Source organism: Calidris pugnax, unplaced genomic scaffold (assembly GCF_001431845.1).
Source record: "Calidris pugnax isolate Ruff unplaced genomic scaffold, ASM143184v1 scaffold192, whole genome shotgun sequence".
Classification (NCBI taxonomy): domain Eukaryota; kingdom Metazoa; phylum Chordata; class Aves; order Charadriiformes; family Scolopacidae; genus Calidris; species Calidris pugnax.
This window is the reverse complement of record NW_015090919.1, coordinates 1,205,625-1,215,283: the sequence shown is the minus strand read 5'-3', so window position 1 is coordinate 1,215,283 and position 9,659 is coordinate 1,205,625. Positions and strand designations below refer to the sequence as shown.

General features: G+C 49.2%; 1 protein-coding gene across 10 annotated transcripts in view; it reads left to right on the top strand.

Annotated features, from left to right (window-relative positions):
* The first annotated feature begins 1,005 nt into the window (after nt 1-1,005).
* The window catches only part of ZNF618 (zinc finger protein 618), a 93,621-nt gene continuing 84,967 nt past the window's right edge, over nt 1,006-9,659 (top strand). For all 10 annotated transcript variants that reach the window (XM_014949774.1, XM_014949772.1, XM_014949771.1 and 7 more), the window contains exon 1: nt 1,006-1,045. The gene's annotated coding sequence lies outside the window, so the exon portion shown is untranslated. The remainder of the gene's footprint in view (nt 1,046-9,659) is intronic.

Below are 9,659 nucleotides of genomic sequence, written 5' to 3'. Positions count from 1 at the left end.
TTAAGAATTTATGCTGGCTTGAAATTTATGAAATATTTCAGCATGAAAGAAAGCCTTTTTCCCTCAGGAAAATTGAGCAATAAATCACAGCACTCTCGATTTACTGCCCTACAGCCAGCCAAAGATAGGATTTTTTTTTTTTCCTTCCCCCCTTCGTTCTGAAAAAAAAAATATAAAAAAAAATGTAATCATATAAGACAGCTTAGCTGCTATCCTCCCACTCTCTAGAATTTTTAATTTCAGCTGTTTCTGCTTGGATTTATTTCCAATATTCCTGCTCGGCTTTTCAATTTCCTCAGTTATTAAATTTTAATTCAGTGCATTAGCATTTAAATTAAAAAAGGGTTTATTTTATCGAAATCGTTGGCTAGCCCCCATCCTGCTGCACATGAATTGCCTGTTTCTGCCATTTGCACAAAATGTGAAATGCAGCTAATATCTTTTAACTTGTATTTGCACAAATTCAGAAATAAAATTTCTGGGTTTGGAATAATATTGTCTTTCCAAGGAAGGCTCTCATCAGAAGAGGAGGCGAAAAGGAGGAGACCCTGGTTACTCCCTGCTAATGGCCCGGAGGGGCTCAATTAGGCAATTCGTTGCTAACGAAGGGAGGTGGGCTGGACCTGCCCCTCTGATCCAGAAGGACACAGCATTAAATTTGGCTATTTTTGTTTTATTTCCCTCTTGCAAATTGCATATTTTTGCATAGGAGAGGTCGTTACTTTAAACTTCAGTAACGCGCGATGAAATAATTGCCCGGGAGCAACTGGAGGGGGTCGGCTCCGAAAGTGGCCTCTGTGGTGGGGCTGGGGCTGAAGCCCTGCCTTGGGGCAGACCTTCAGGGCACGAGGTGTCCCACCAGCACGGGGCACGAGTGGGACTCAGAATGGAAAAACCCCAGGTATTTTGGTGCAGTGAGCTGGCGGGAGAGTTTGGAGGACATTGTTGCCTTTCTTCACCTAAACAGCCTTTTTTTTTCTTCATGTTTTTTGCCCCTGTAGGCCGACGAGAGCAACAGCAGTGGGCGGAGGAGCTCTTCCAGCAGGTAGGTGGATGGTTTTCTCTGCTGGGGTGGGACGTGGTGGGCAGATAGGGTGTGCTAGAATGGGGCTCTCTGTCTCGGAGGGGGACCACATGAGAGGGATGAGTTGGGAGCTGTTGGAGCACAGTGTCCACACACCCTTTTTGGATTTTGCTAAAAATATAGATGTTTGGGGCGGGGGGCAAGGAGAGGCAGTTTGCATGCAGTGTTGGGGGGTATGGCTAAGTCCCCTCAGCCCCATGCCCATGCAGGGGTGCAAAGACCATCACAAGGTGAAGTTCTTGGGTGGAGACCTTGGCCTGTGCTTCAGCTGTTGGGTGCGGATCCCCCTGCTCCCACACAAGAGGAGAAGATGAGGGTGTCCCCCCACCCCAACCCTCTCAGATCCCACCAAGGGGTATCCCTGCTGCTCTCACTCCGGTGGGTAAGGGCCATGTCAGGTTGCACAGAGGGGACTCTGCTGAAGGTGTCCTGTTTGCTGCCACCCCCGGAGCCTGGAGCAGTGGGCAGGGTGTCCAGGGCCATGGGCAGTCCCCTGGACAGTGTGTCCTGGCTGGAGACACACAGCCCTGGCGTGAGGAGATGGAGGAAAACCCAGCATAGAGGAGATGGAGGTGATGAGGTTGGGTCTGCCCTGTGCTGGGGCCTCTCCATCTCCTCCTGATGCCCAGGAAGAGGGCTGCCCAGGGAAGTGGTTGAGGCACCCTCCCTGGAGGTGTTCAAAAGATGGGGTGACATGGTCCTCAGGAATATTGTTTAGTGGTATGTTTTTGTGTTTTGTTTTGTGTTGTGGGTTTTTGTTTTTTTGGTTTTTTGGGGTTTTTTGGGGTCAGAGTTTGGTTGATGGTTGGACTAGATGATCTTTAATGTCCCTTCCAACCTAGATGATTCTATGATTCCCTGCTTTAGGGCATCTGACCTGGCTGGGTGTGCTGGGATGCGCTAAAGATGGTGCTTCTTGGTCCCTTTCCTTCTCTGTCAGGTGGAGTCAGTGCAGAGCTGTGACAGCACGGAGGAAGGGGTAGCTTTCCTTCCTTGGCCAGACACAGATTCCCCGTAGCTGGGTTTCCTTTGCAGGGCAGTGCTGGGCACTGGGGAGGTGGTGGGAGCCCAGAACAAAGTGTGGCTTTGGTGACAGTAGCATTTACCTGGTGCTCGAAGCCCATTCCTGGTTGTCTGCCATCCACAAGCCAAGTGACAAACTCACCTCCCAGGTAAAAATAGGTGGAGATGTAGGAGATAAAGATGCCAGTCTGGGAACAGGAGAAATGCTGAAGATGCACCAGGGAGGGGAGCGACTTGGGGCTGGGCTGCAGCCGAGCGTGGAAGCATCCACTGAGAGTTGTAGAAGATGGTTGGAAAGTCAAGGAGGTGCCACCACGTGGTGGTACAATGCACAGATCGTTGAGAGGACCGCTGAGCACCTGATGCACGTTTGTGGGTTACATCAGCATGGACAGAGGACAGCAGAAAACCAGAGCCAGTTTGGCTGCTGTGGAAAAAAGGTCCGTGGGGGCTTCACCACGTCCTGGCATCATCTCCATCACTCCATGTCGGTGTCATCTGTGTGGAGTGAGCCCACCACCAGTGCACCAGACGGGGTTTGCCAGTCACCACTGCTGGGCTCGGTACCTCTGCCCTGGCTAGGACAGGCCACCAGTGTGTTGGGGGGCCACCAGTGTGTTGGGGGGCCACCAGTGCGTTGGGGAGTGGACCCCGGTGGGACATGGGGTGTTTCTCTGGGCACCCACTGCGAAGCAGGGACCTCCAGCGCTGCCACCTCCTGCAGAGCTCCAGCTGCCTTTCTGTCCTCCCCGTCACACTCCAGTGATACTGTCTTTCCGCTGCCAGAGCACTCTCCTCATCCCTCTGGAGGCTTGAAAGTGCTCGATCCCTCAGGTGAAACACATCCTTCCACATGAGAACCCTGCCACCAAACATGCACCAAGTGCTCCCCATGGTGACAGGTCCCTGCCCGGTGTCCCGGCTCTGCTCCTGGTGTTTCAGAGTGAAATGCCCTCGTTACCAGCAGCTTTTCGGTACGGATTGGATGGCTCTGGGGTGCCCACTGGGCTGGGCTTGGCTTGGCAGGGATGGAAGGATGGGAGGCAGGTTGCAGGAGCAGAACCATCATCAAGTGTCCTACGTGGAGGAAAAGGTCTTTTTTCCCAGTTTTGGAATGGCCCGTCACTGTGGTTCAGCAAGTGCAGGCTCTCGAGATGCTGGGAATTAGCCTGCACAAAGCACTGGAAGGAAAGCAACCTAGTCTGAGGAGCAAGGGCATAGTTTTCTTCCCCCAAACTCTTTATTCTGGCTTTTAACTCAGTGTTGTGGCTCTCACTGGAAGGTTTTGCAGAACAGGTGGGTGAGCGTGGTCTCCAGGTGGGAGCTGACCCTTCAGGGTGTCCCCTGTGGGTGCTGTCCCTTCCCAGGGTGCGGGTTGTGCCCTCGGGGTGAGCACCTGAGCATCCTCCTGGTCTTCCAGAGGGGACCTGAGCACCCGTCGGGCAGCGGAGCTTCCCCTGGTTGTCACTGTCACCTTGTGCCAAGGGTGAGACTGGGCATCGGTTTTTCTTTAAGAAAAGTGGCACCAAAGTCCACTTCAGCATCTACCTGATTGGACAAGAGATGGTCAGAAGAAGGGAAATGAGCGAGTCTGTTTAAAAAAAAAAAAAAGGAATAAAAATTTAATATTTCGAGAAAGCTCTGTGACTGAAGGTCAAAATTTGGCTTTTGCGAAATCTGTGAGGCTGGAGACACAAGGTGGATGTTTTTCAAAGTTGTTGCTGCTTGAAACTCTCACTAATTGCAAACTACTGAGGAAGCTTTTAACGATTAATTTATATCAGTGAAAAATATAAGCAGAAGGTTGCTGGGACAACTCTATCTTTTCTGCAACTTTTTTTTTTTTAACTAGAGCAAGCTCGGTCTTAATGTGGTGACCGTGGTATTGGGTCGATACTATTTTTATTTATTTATTGTATTGAATTGATTTTATTCTGTTTCAAGTAAATGTTAAAAGCTCTGAAGGCGCAGGATTTTTATGATCTTATCAACCCACAGCTCTGCTCGGGCCTCTCCGCTGCCTTTGAAATAACAGGGTTCAGCCTGTGCAGCTCTTGCAGCGGAGAATTAGCGGTGGCAGAAAGCACTCGCTCTTCTCCTGCCTTGTTAGCTCCTGTGGGGTTCCTCTACCTCACCCTACGCTTATTAATGGGAAATTTGAAAAAGTGAAGAGAGACTTATTAGGAGCATAGAAAAAGCCCCCTTCCTTAAAGGGAGCTGGAAGAGAGATGGCTGTTTGCCTGGGAGAAGATGACAACCAAGAGACAACACGACAAAGCTGTGCGTGTTTTTGAACGCTCCAGAAAAGGTAGATCAGAGGCTGCTTTCTTCCTTTTGCAAGGGAAAAAAAAAAAAAAAAAAGAAAAAAAAAGAGACAGTCAACCAAATTAAAAGGCAGCAAATTAAAAGCCAATCAAAGGCAGGATGTTTTGGTGTGTGATGGGCAGTTAGCTCTTGGAGTGCGTCGGCAGGAGTCGGGCGCTGGAGGGGGGCTCACAGGGGACTCAACTGGAAGGTGGCACCAGTGGGTGACGTGGGTTCCTGGGGATGTGACACGTCTCCTGGGGATCCCTTTCCCTGCTGCTCCCCAACGGAAGGGTTCTTGAAGCTTCTTCTGAAGCCCCTTTGTGCGCGTTGTGGAGCAGATGATGGTGGAGCCCCAGTGACAGTCCTGGAGGGACCGGAGGGGAGTGTGGGAACGGCGCTGGGAGCTGCCGACCTCGGGGTAATCCCTGGGAGTCTGCGTGACGCTATTGTAAAACTAACTACTTACCAATAATTAATTTTCCTTTTGCAAGGGAAAAAAAAAAAAAAAAAGAGACAGTCAACCAAATTAAAAGGCAGCAAATTAAAAGCCAATCAAAGGCAGGATGTTTTGGTGTGTGATGGGCAGTTAGCTCTTGGAGTGCGTCGCCAGGAGTCGGGCGCTGGAGGGGGGCTCACAGGGGACTCAACTGGAAGGTGGCACCAGTGGGTGACGTGGGTTCCTGGGGATGTGACACGTCTCCTGGGGATCCCTTTCCCTGCTGCTCCCCAACGGAAGGGTTCTTGAAGCTTCTTCTGAAGCCCCTTTCTGATGGTGGAGCCCCAGTGACAGTCCTGGAGGGACCGGAGGGGAGTGTGGGAACGGCGCTGGGAGCTGCCGACCTCGGGGTAATCCCTGGGAGTCTGCGTGACGCTATTGTAAAACTAACTACTTACCAATAATTAATGTCAGCATTCAGATGGTGGGCTCTGGATCTCAACAAGAAATAATTGAAAAACCAAATGTGCAATTATGTCTGACAAGCAGCGTGTGCTTTTCTTGGTCACCAGAGCCTTGTGTAGTCATGTGTTAGACACGGTTTTATATAATTATTATTGTTTATATGGTGGGTGTCAGAGGAAGGAAGAATTTTAGTTTCAAGTCCTCCGTTGGCTATTTATTTTAAAGTCATTAGATTTGTTTTCAGACTTAACTGCGCTTAATGTGCGAGACTCCTGCTGAATAAATCAGACCCTGATATAGGAACTGCATCTGTTTGCGGAGGGAACGGAGCCAGCTGGAAGCTCAGCCCCCGTCTGCACCAGGGCTGTCACCAGCCGGGGAACCCGCTCGCAGCACAGATGTAGCTCCACTAAAGCATGTTCTGCTCCCAAAACGGAGGTAAAATCCCAGAGCTGCTGGGGTTATGAGCTGGCTGTGAGGGCAAGGATGGGTCTTATCTTTATTGCAGCGTTAACAGCCCTGTGGTAGAGCTCCTGAAGAGGGTGGGAGGTCTCTTGGAGAGGGTGGTCCGGCAGAAGGGCTGGCCTGGAGGAAGCAGGGTGTTGTGCCAGGCAGGAGTCTTTCCAGAAGGTCCTTTAGGTTGGGGCATGGAGGTCTCCCAGCTCTGACATGATGCCGTTTTCCCTGGAATGCCAGACCAAGCCATGGTGCTGAGGTAGTCTGGGCATTTCTGTCTCTCGCTTGGAAGATGGGACTTTCCAGCTGGAGGAGAAGGTACTGAGAAGCGGTCTCACCTACGTATCTCCTTAGTTCACCCTTCTCCAGCCTCACTGGTGTCACCTTTCCCTCTCCTCCCCATGTTTCTCGGTCTGCCCTTTGTGGACACATCCTCCTGAGCAGTTGCTGTAACCCAAGGGATGCTCTGCCCTGGGATGGCACCAGATCTTCTCCAGCCTCCTCTCCCAGCTGACCAGTCTTCACCAGGGCCCCAGCATTCAGGGATGACAACCTCCGTGCATGCCCAAGCTGGAAGTTGTGGTCCTCCTGACTTTGCGAGAAGGCTCCACACCCCGTGGTGGGACAGGCCAAGGGCTGAGTGTTTCCAAGAAGCAAAATGATTTAAATTGTTTCCCCTTCCTTTAAAAGGTCACTTGTGGGATTTTCAGTGCCAGAGCGTGAAGAGCTTCAGTCTCATCCTGCGTAAGAAAGAGAAAAAAGTATTAATAAATAGGCGAGGTGTTTAATAAGCCGTGGTGCTCTCTGAAGTGTTCTCACCAATATCTTCAAAAAGAAACAAACCAACAAACCCCCTGCAAAAGTCCCCTCTGGCCGATTTAAGAGAAGTGGATAGTTCAGCTGTGTACTATGGCCAGCAGAGAGGCTGTGGGAAACCCAGGCAGGTTTCCTTGAAACCCAAAAGAAGGTCAGATGTGCCCGTAAGAAGAGGTGACAGTGCTCAGACACATCCTGGCTCCCGTGGGACCCACGTGTTTTCTGTGTAGTCCACACCAATTTGCCAAACACTGGAGCCTTGGAGGGCTTCAGATGGTGTGAAGTGGAGAAACGTCCCTCTCTGGAGCCAGAAGGTATTGAGTCATGGTAGCTACAATGTCCTCTGCAAACAGAGTTAGCAGGAAATGGTTTTCCTTGGGTCTCCCCTCTCCTGGCCAGCTTGGGGTTGTTCTGATAATGGCATGGAGCCTCAGAGCTTCTTCGGGTTCAGTGCATCTCCAGCAGTAGGACATCTGCCACCTCTGTTGTATTCCTCCTCAGCTGGCGAGTTCTCCCAGTCCCAAGGTCCTGTCTCCTCTTCTGTCCATCTTTTCCCGTTGCTCGTTTTACCCCATTCATCTTGTGGCCGGGTCGGTGGCAGGTCCAGCTCCTCGTGGCCGTGTTGGGGGACGTTTGCAGACAGTTGTCACCCCCTCAGTCATTTCATAGTCAAGCAGTAGAGAGCTCTTTCCCTGATATAAATAAACCCTTAATCTATTCTCTTTGTTTTTCGCTGAATTTCTTTGTCTCTGTTGACATTTCCACGCTTGAAAATTTAAAGATGCTGGCAGCTATTCTATTATCATCTTAAATTTAGTTTTTAACCTGCATCATTTGTATGTCGCATTTTTTATCTGACTGAATTCTTTTGCTTTTGGCAAACAGTGCGTGTTTGTTTTCTGTTGGATAAGCCAATTTTTTTTTATATTTGGTTAGACTTTTCAAACCATCCTCAAGATATTCCTAATAAGGACTGAAGGGAATTTGTTTTGCTAATACCTTAGGAATTCTTTGTGGCTTTTGACTATTGTTCTGGTTTGTATTTTAATGTTTAATTTCTAGAGGAGAGGCAGCCCAATTTGGTCCTGTAGTTTTACCTTTTCTGAAGGATTTGGAGCTGCCCAGCATCCCTTGAGGAATGCACGCACGATTAAATTCCTCTTACACTTACTGAAGCGGTGTTTGTTGTCAGGAAAGGTTGTGTGTTTTAGTAGACCAAGATAATTGGAAAAATTACACTGCTTTGTTTGTTTGCTTTCCCCAGATTTCAGCACTGATACCGCGTCACACCACACCACTGCAGTAGTTATTTGGGGGTTTTTGGAAACTGATTCCTCCGTTTTTAAGAGCTTAGAGACAGTGACACTGTCACCAAGTGATCCTACTTGAGGCATCTCCCTTCTAAAAGGCCTTTAGATCCTTCAAAATTTATGAACTGCGTAACGATATTGGTATTTATTGACCAGGAAAACCTAAATGGCAGTTGCTGTTACACTTCTGCCTGCAGAAGGATGTAGTCTCATGCTCTGATTTCGGTTTATTTTGGGAGGAGAAAGCAGAAAAGTTTAATGTCTGCCGGATAAGGACAGGGCCTCTTCTCTTGCCTCAGAAATTTTCCTTGCATGTCCAATTAGTGTGATGGCCTCAAATCTAATTGCTTGATCTGCAGCGTGGGCCTCAGAGCGCATTCATCCTGGTTAGCTTCAGCTTGTTTTGGTCAGCCTGCAAGTGATCGGTGCAATCAAGAAAATAATGTGTGGCAAAGGGTGGATCCATCAGCCTTGTGAAGAAAAAACAACCACTCAACCAAGGACACAGCCCATAGGACCATGGACAAAACGAGCAGAGAGATTTGAAGTTAAACTTGCAGCGTAGCAGTGACCTTGAAGTCCTTGAAGCATGAGGTTCACGTGAGCGTGTTGCACGTGGAAGATGCCCTGAAGCTCTGACCGGCTTTTTCTTTTTTTCTGTTCTTCAACAAGTCTTCACTCCTCTTCCACTGGTGGAGGAAGGAGTTCTCATTCTCTACAACAACTTCAGACAATAAGTGAACAATTTTTTCCTATCACATTTGCTTTTGGCTGTTAAACCCCACACTTTGAGAATATACAATGGCGTCTTGGAAAGTGATAATTGTGAAGAGAATGGAAATCTCCTGGTGGAACATGAGCGACTGTGAACTCCTTGTTTCTCTATGACCAAGAGAAAATTTGGGGTTTACATACATGCACCAGCATGTGCTGCCACTCTGTGTGTTGTTCAGAGCACACTTTGTCCTGCTCCGGTGTCCATGCTTCAACGTGTGGGCAGGCTCCCAGATGCTTATGGAAAGAGTCAAGAACTACAAGGCATGTTTTAGCCTGTGTATCATGTACATTAAGGAATAGCGTTTGCTTTGCTTCATTCAAGAGACAGCAGAAGATGTTACTACCTCCTACGGAGGAGTGATTTCTGGTGACAGAATCCCTTTTCCAACAAACCAGTTGGAGTGTGGCTCAGTGGCCAGAGGCAGCAACCTGCACTGGGAGTACGGTGCCTGTTCTGGAAAATGATTGCTCAGAGGAGGGACTGTGAAATGTGGTGGTTACTCCAGCACTTTATGCATCAAAATCGAGGCAGTCTCTGTAAAAGAGGCACTGGCTGAAGCTGCAGATGTGGTTTTGAGAGAGGATTGGCTCCAAGAGCTCTGACACAGGAGGTTGGATGACTAGGTCAGTCTCTTTGGCTTTCAAGTCTGCGAGGGAAGATCTGAAAGCTGAAGCAGGAGGCATGGAGACTAGAAGCAGAGTGTTCAGCTGTAACACTGGAAAAAAATAGCTCCCGTCTTTTTTCTCTTTCAATACTGAACTTGAAAATATTTTGCCTGGTAAAGTCTGCAAAAGAGAGGTCCCTGGTGAAGGACACCAGGCGGTTCCTCTGCTTCCTGACCTGTGGTACCTCCCTCCTCCCAGTGTGAGGCACGGTGCCCACGCAGCTGGGCTCCTCCAGGGAGCCAAGGAGAGCCATGGGTGGGGGGTAGGAAGGCCGCCACAAATAATTTATAAGACAAGCAGATTTTAAATTTACATCTTT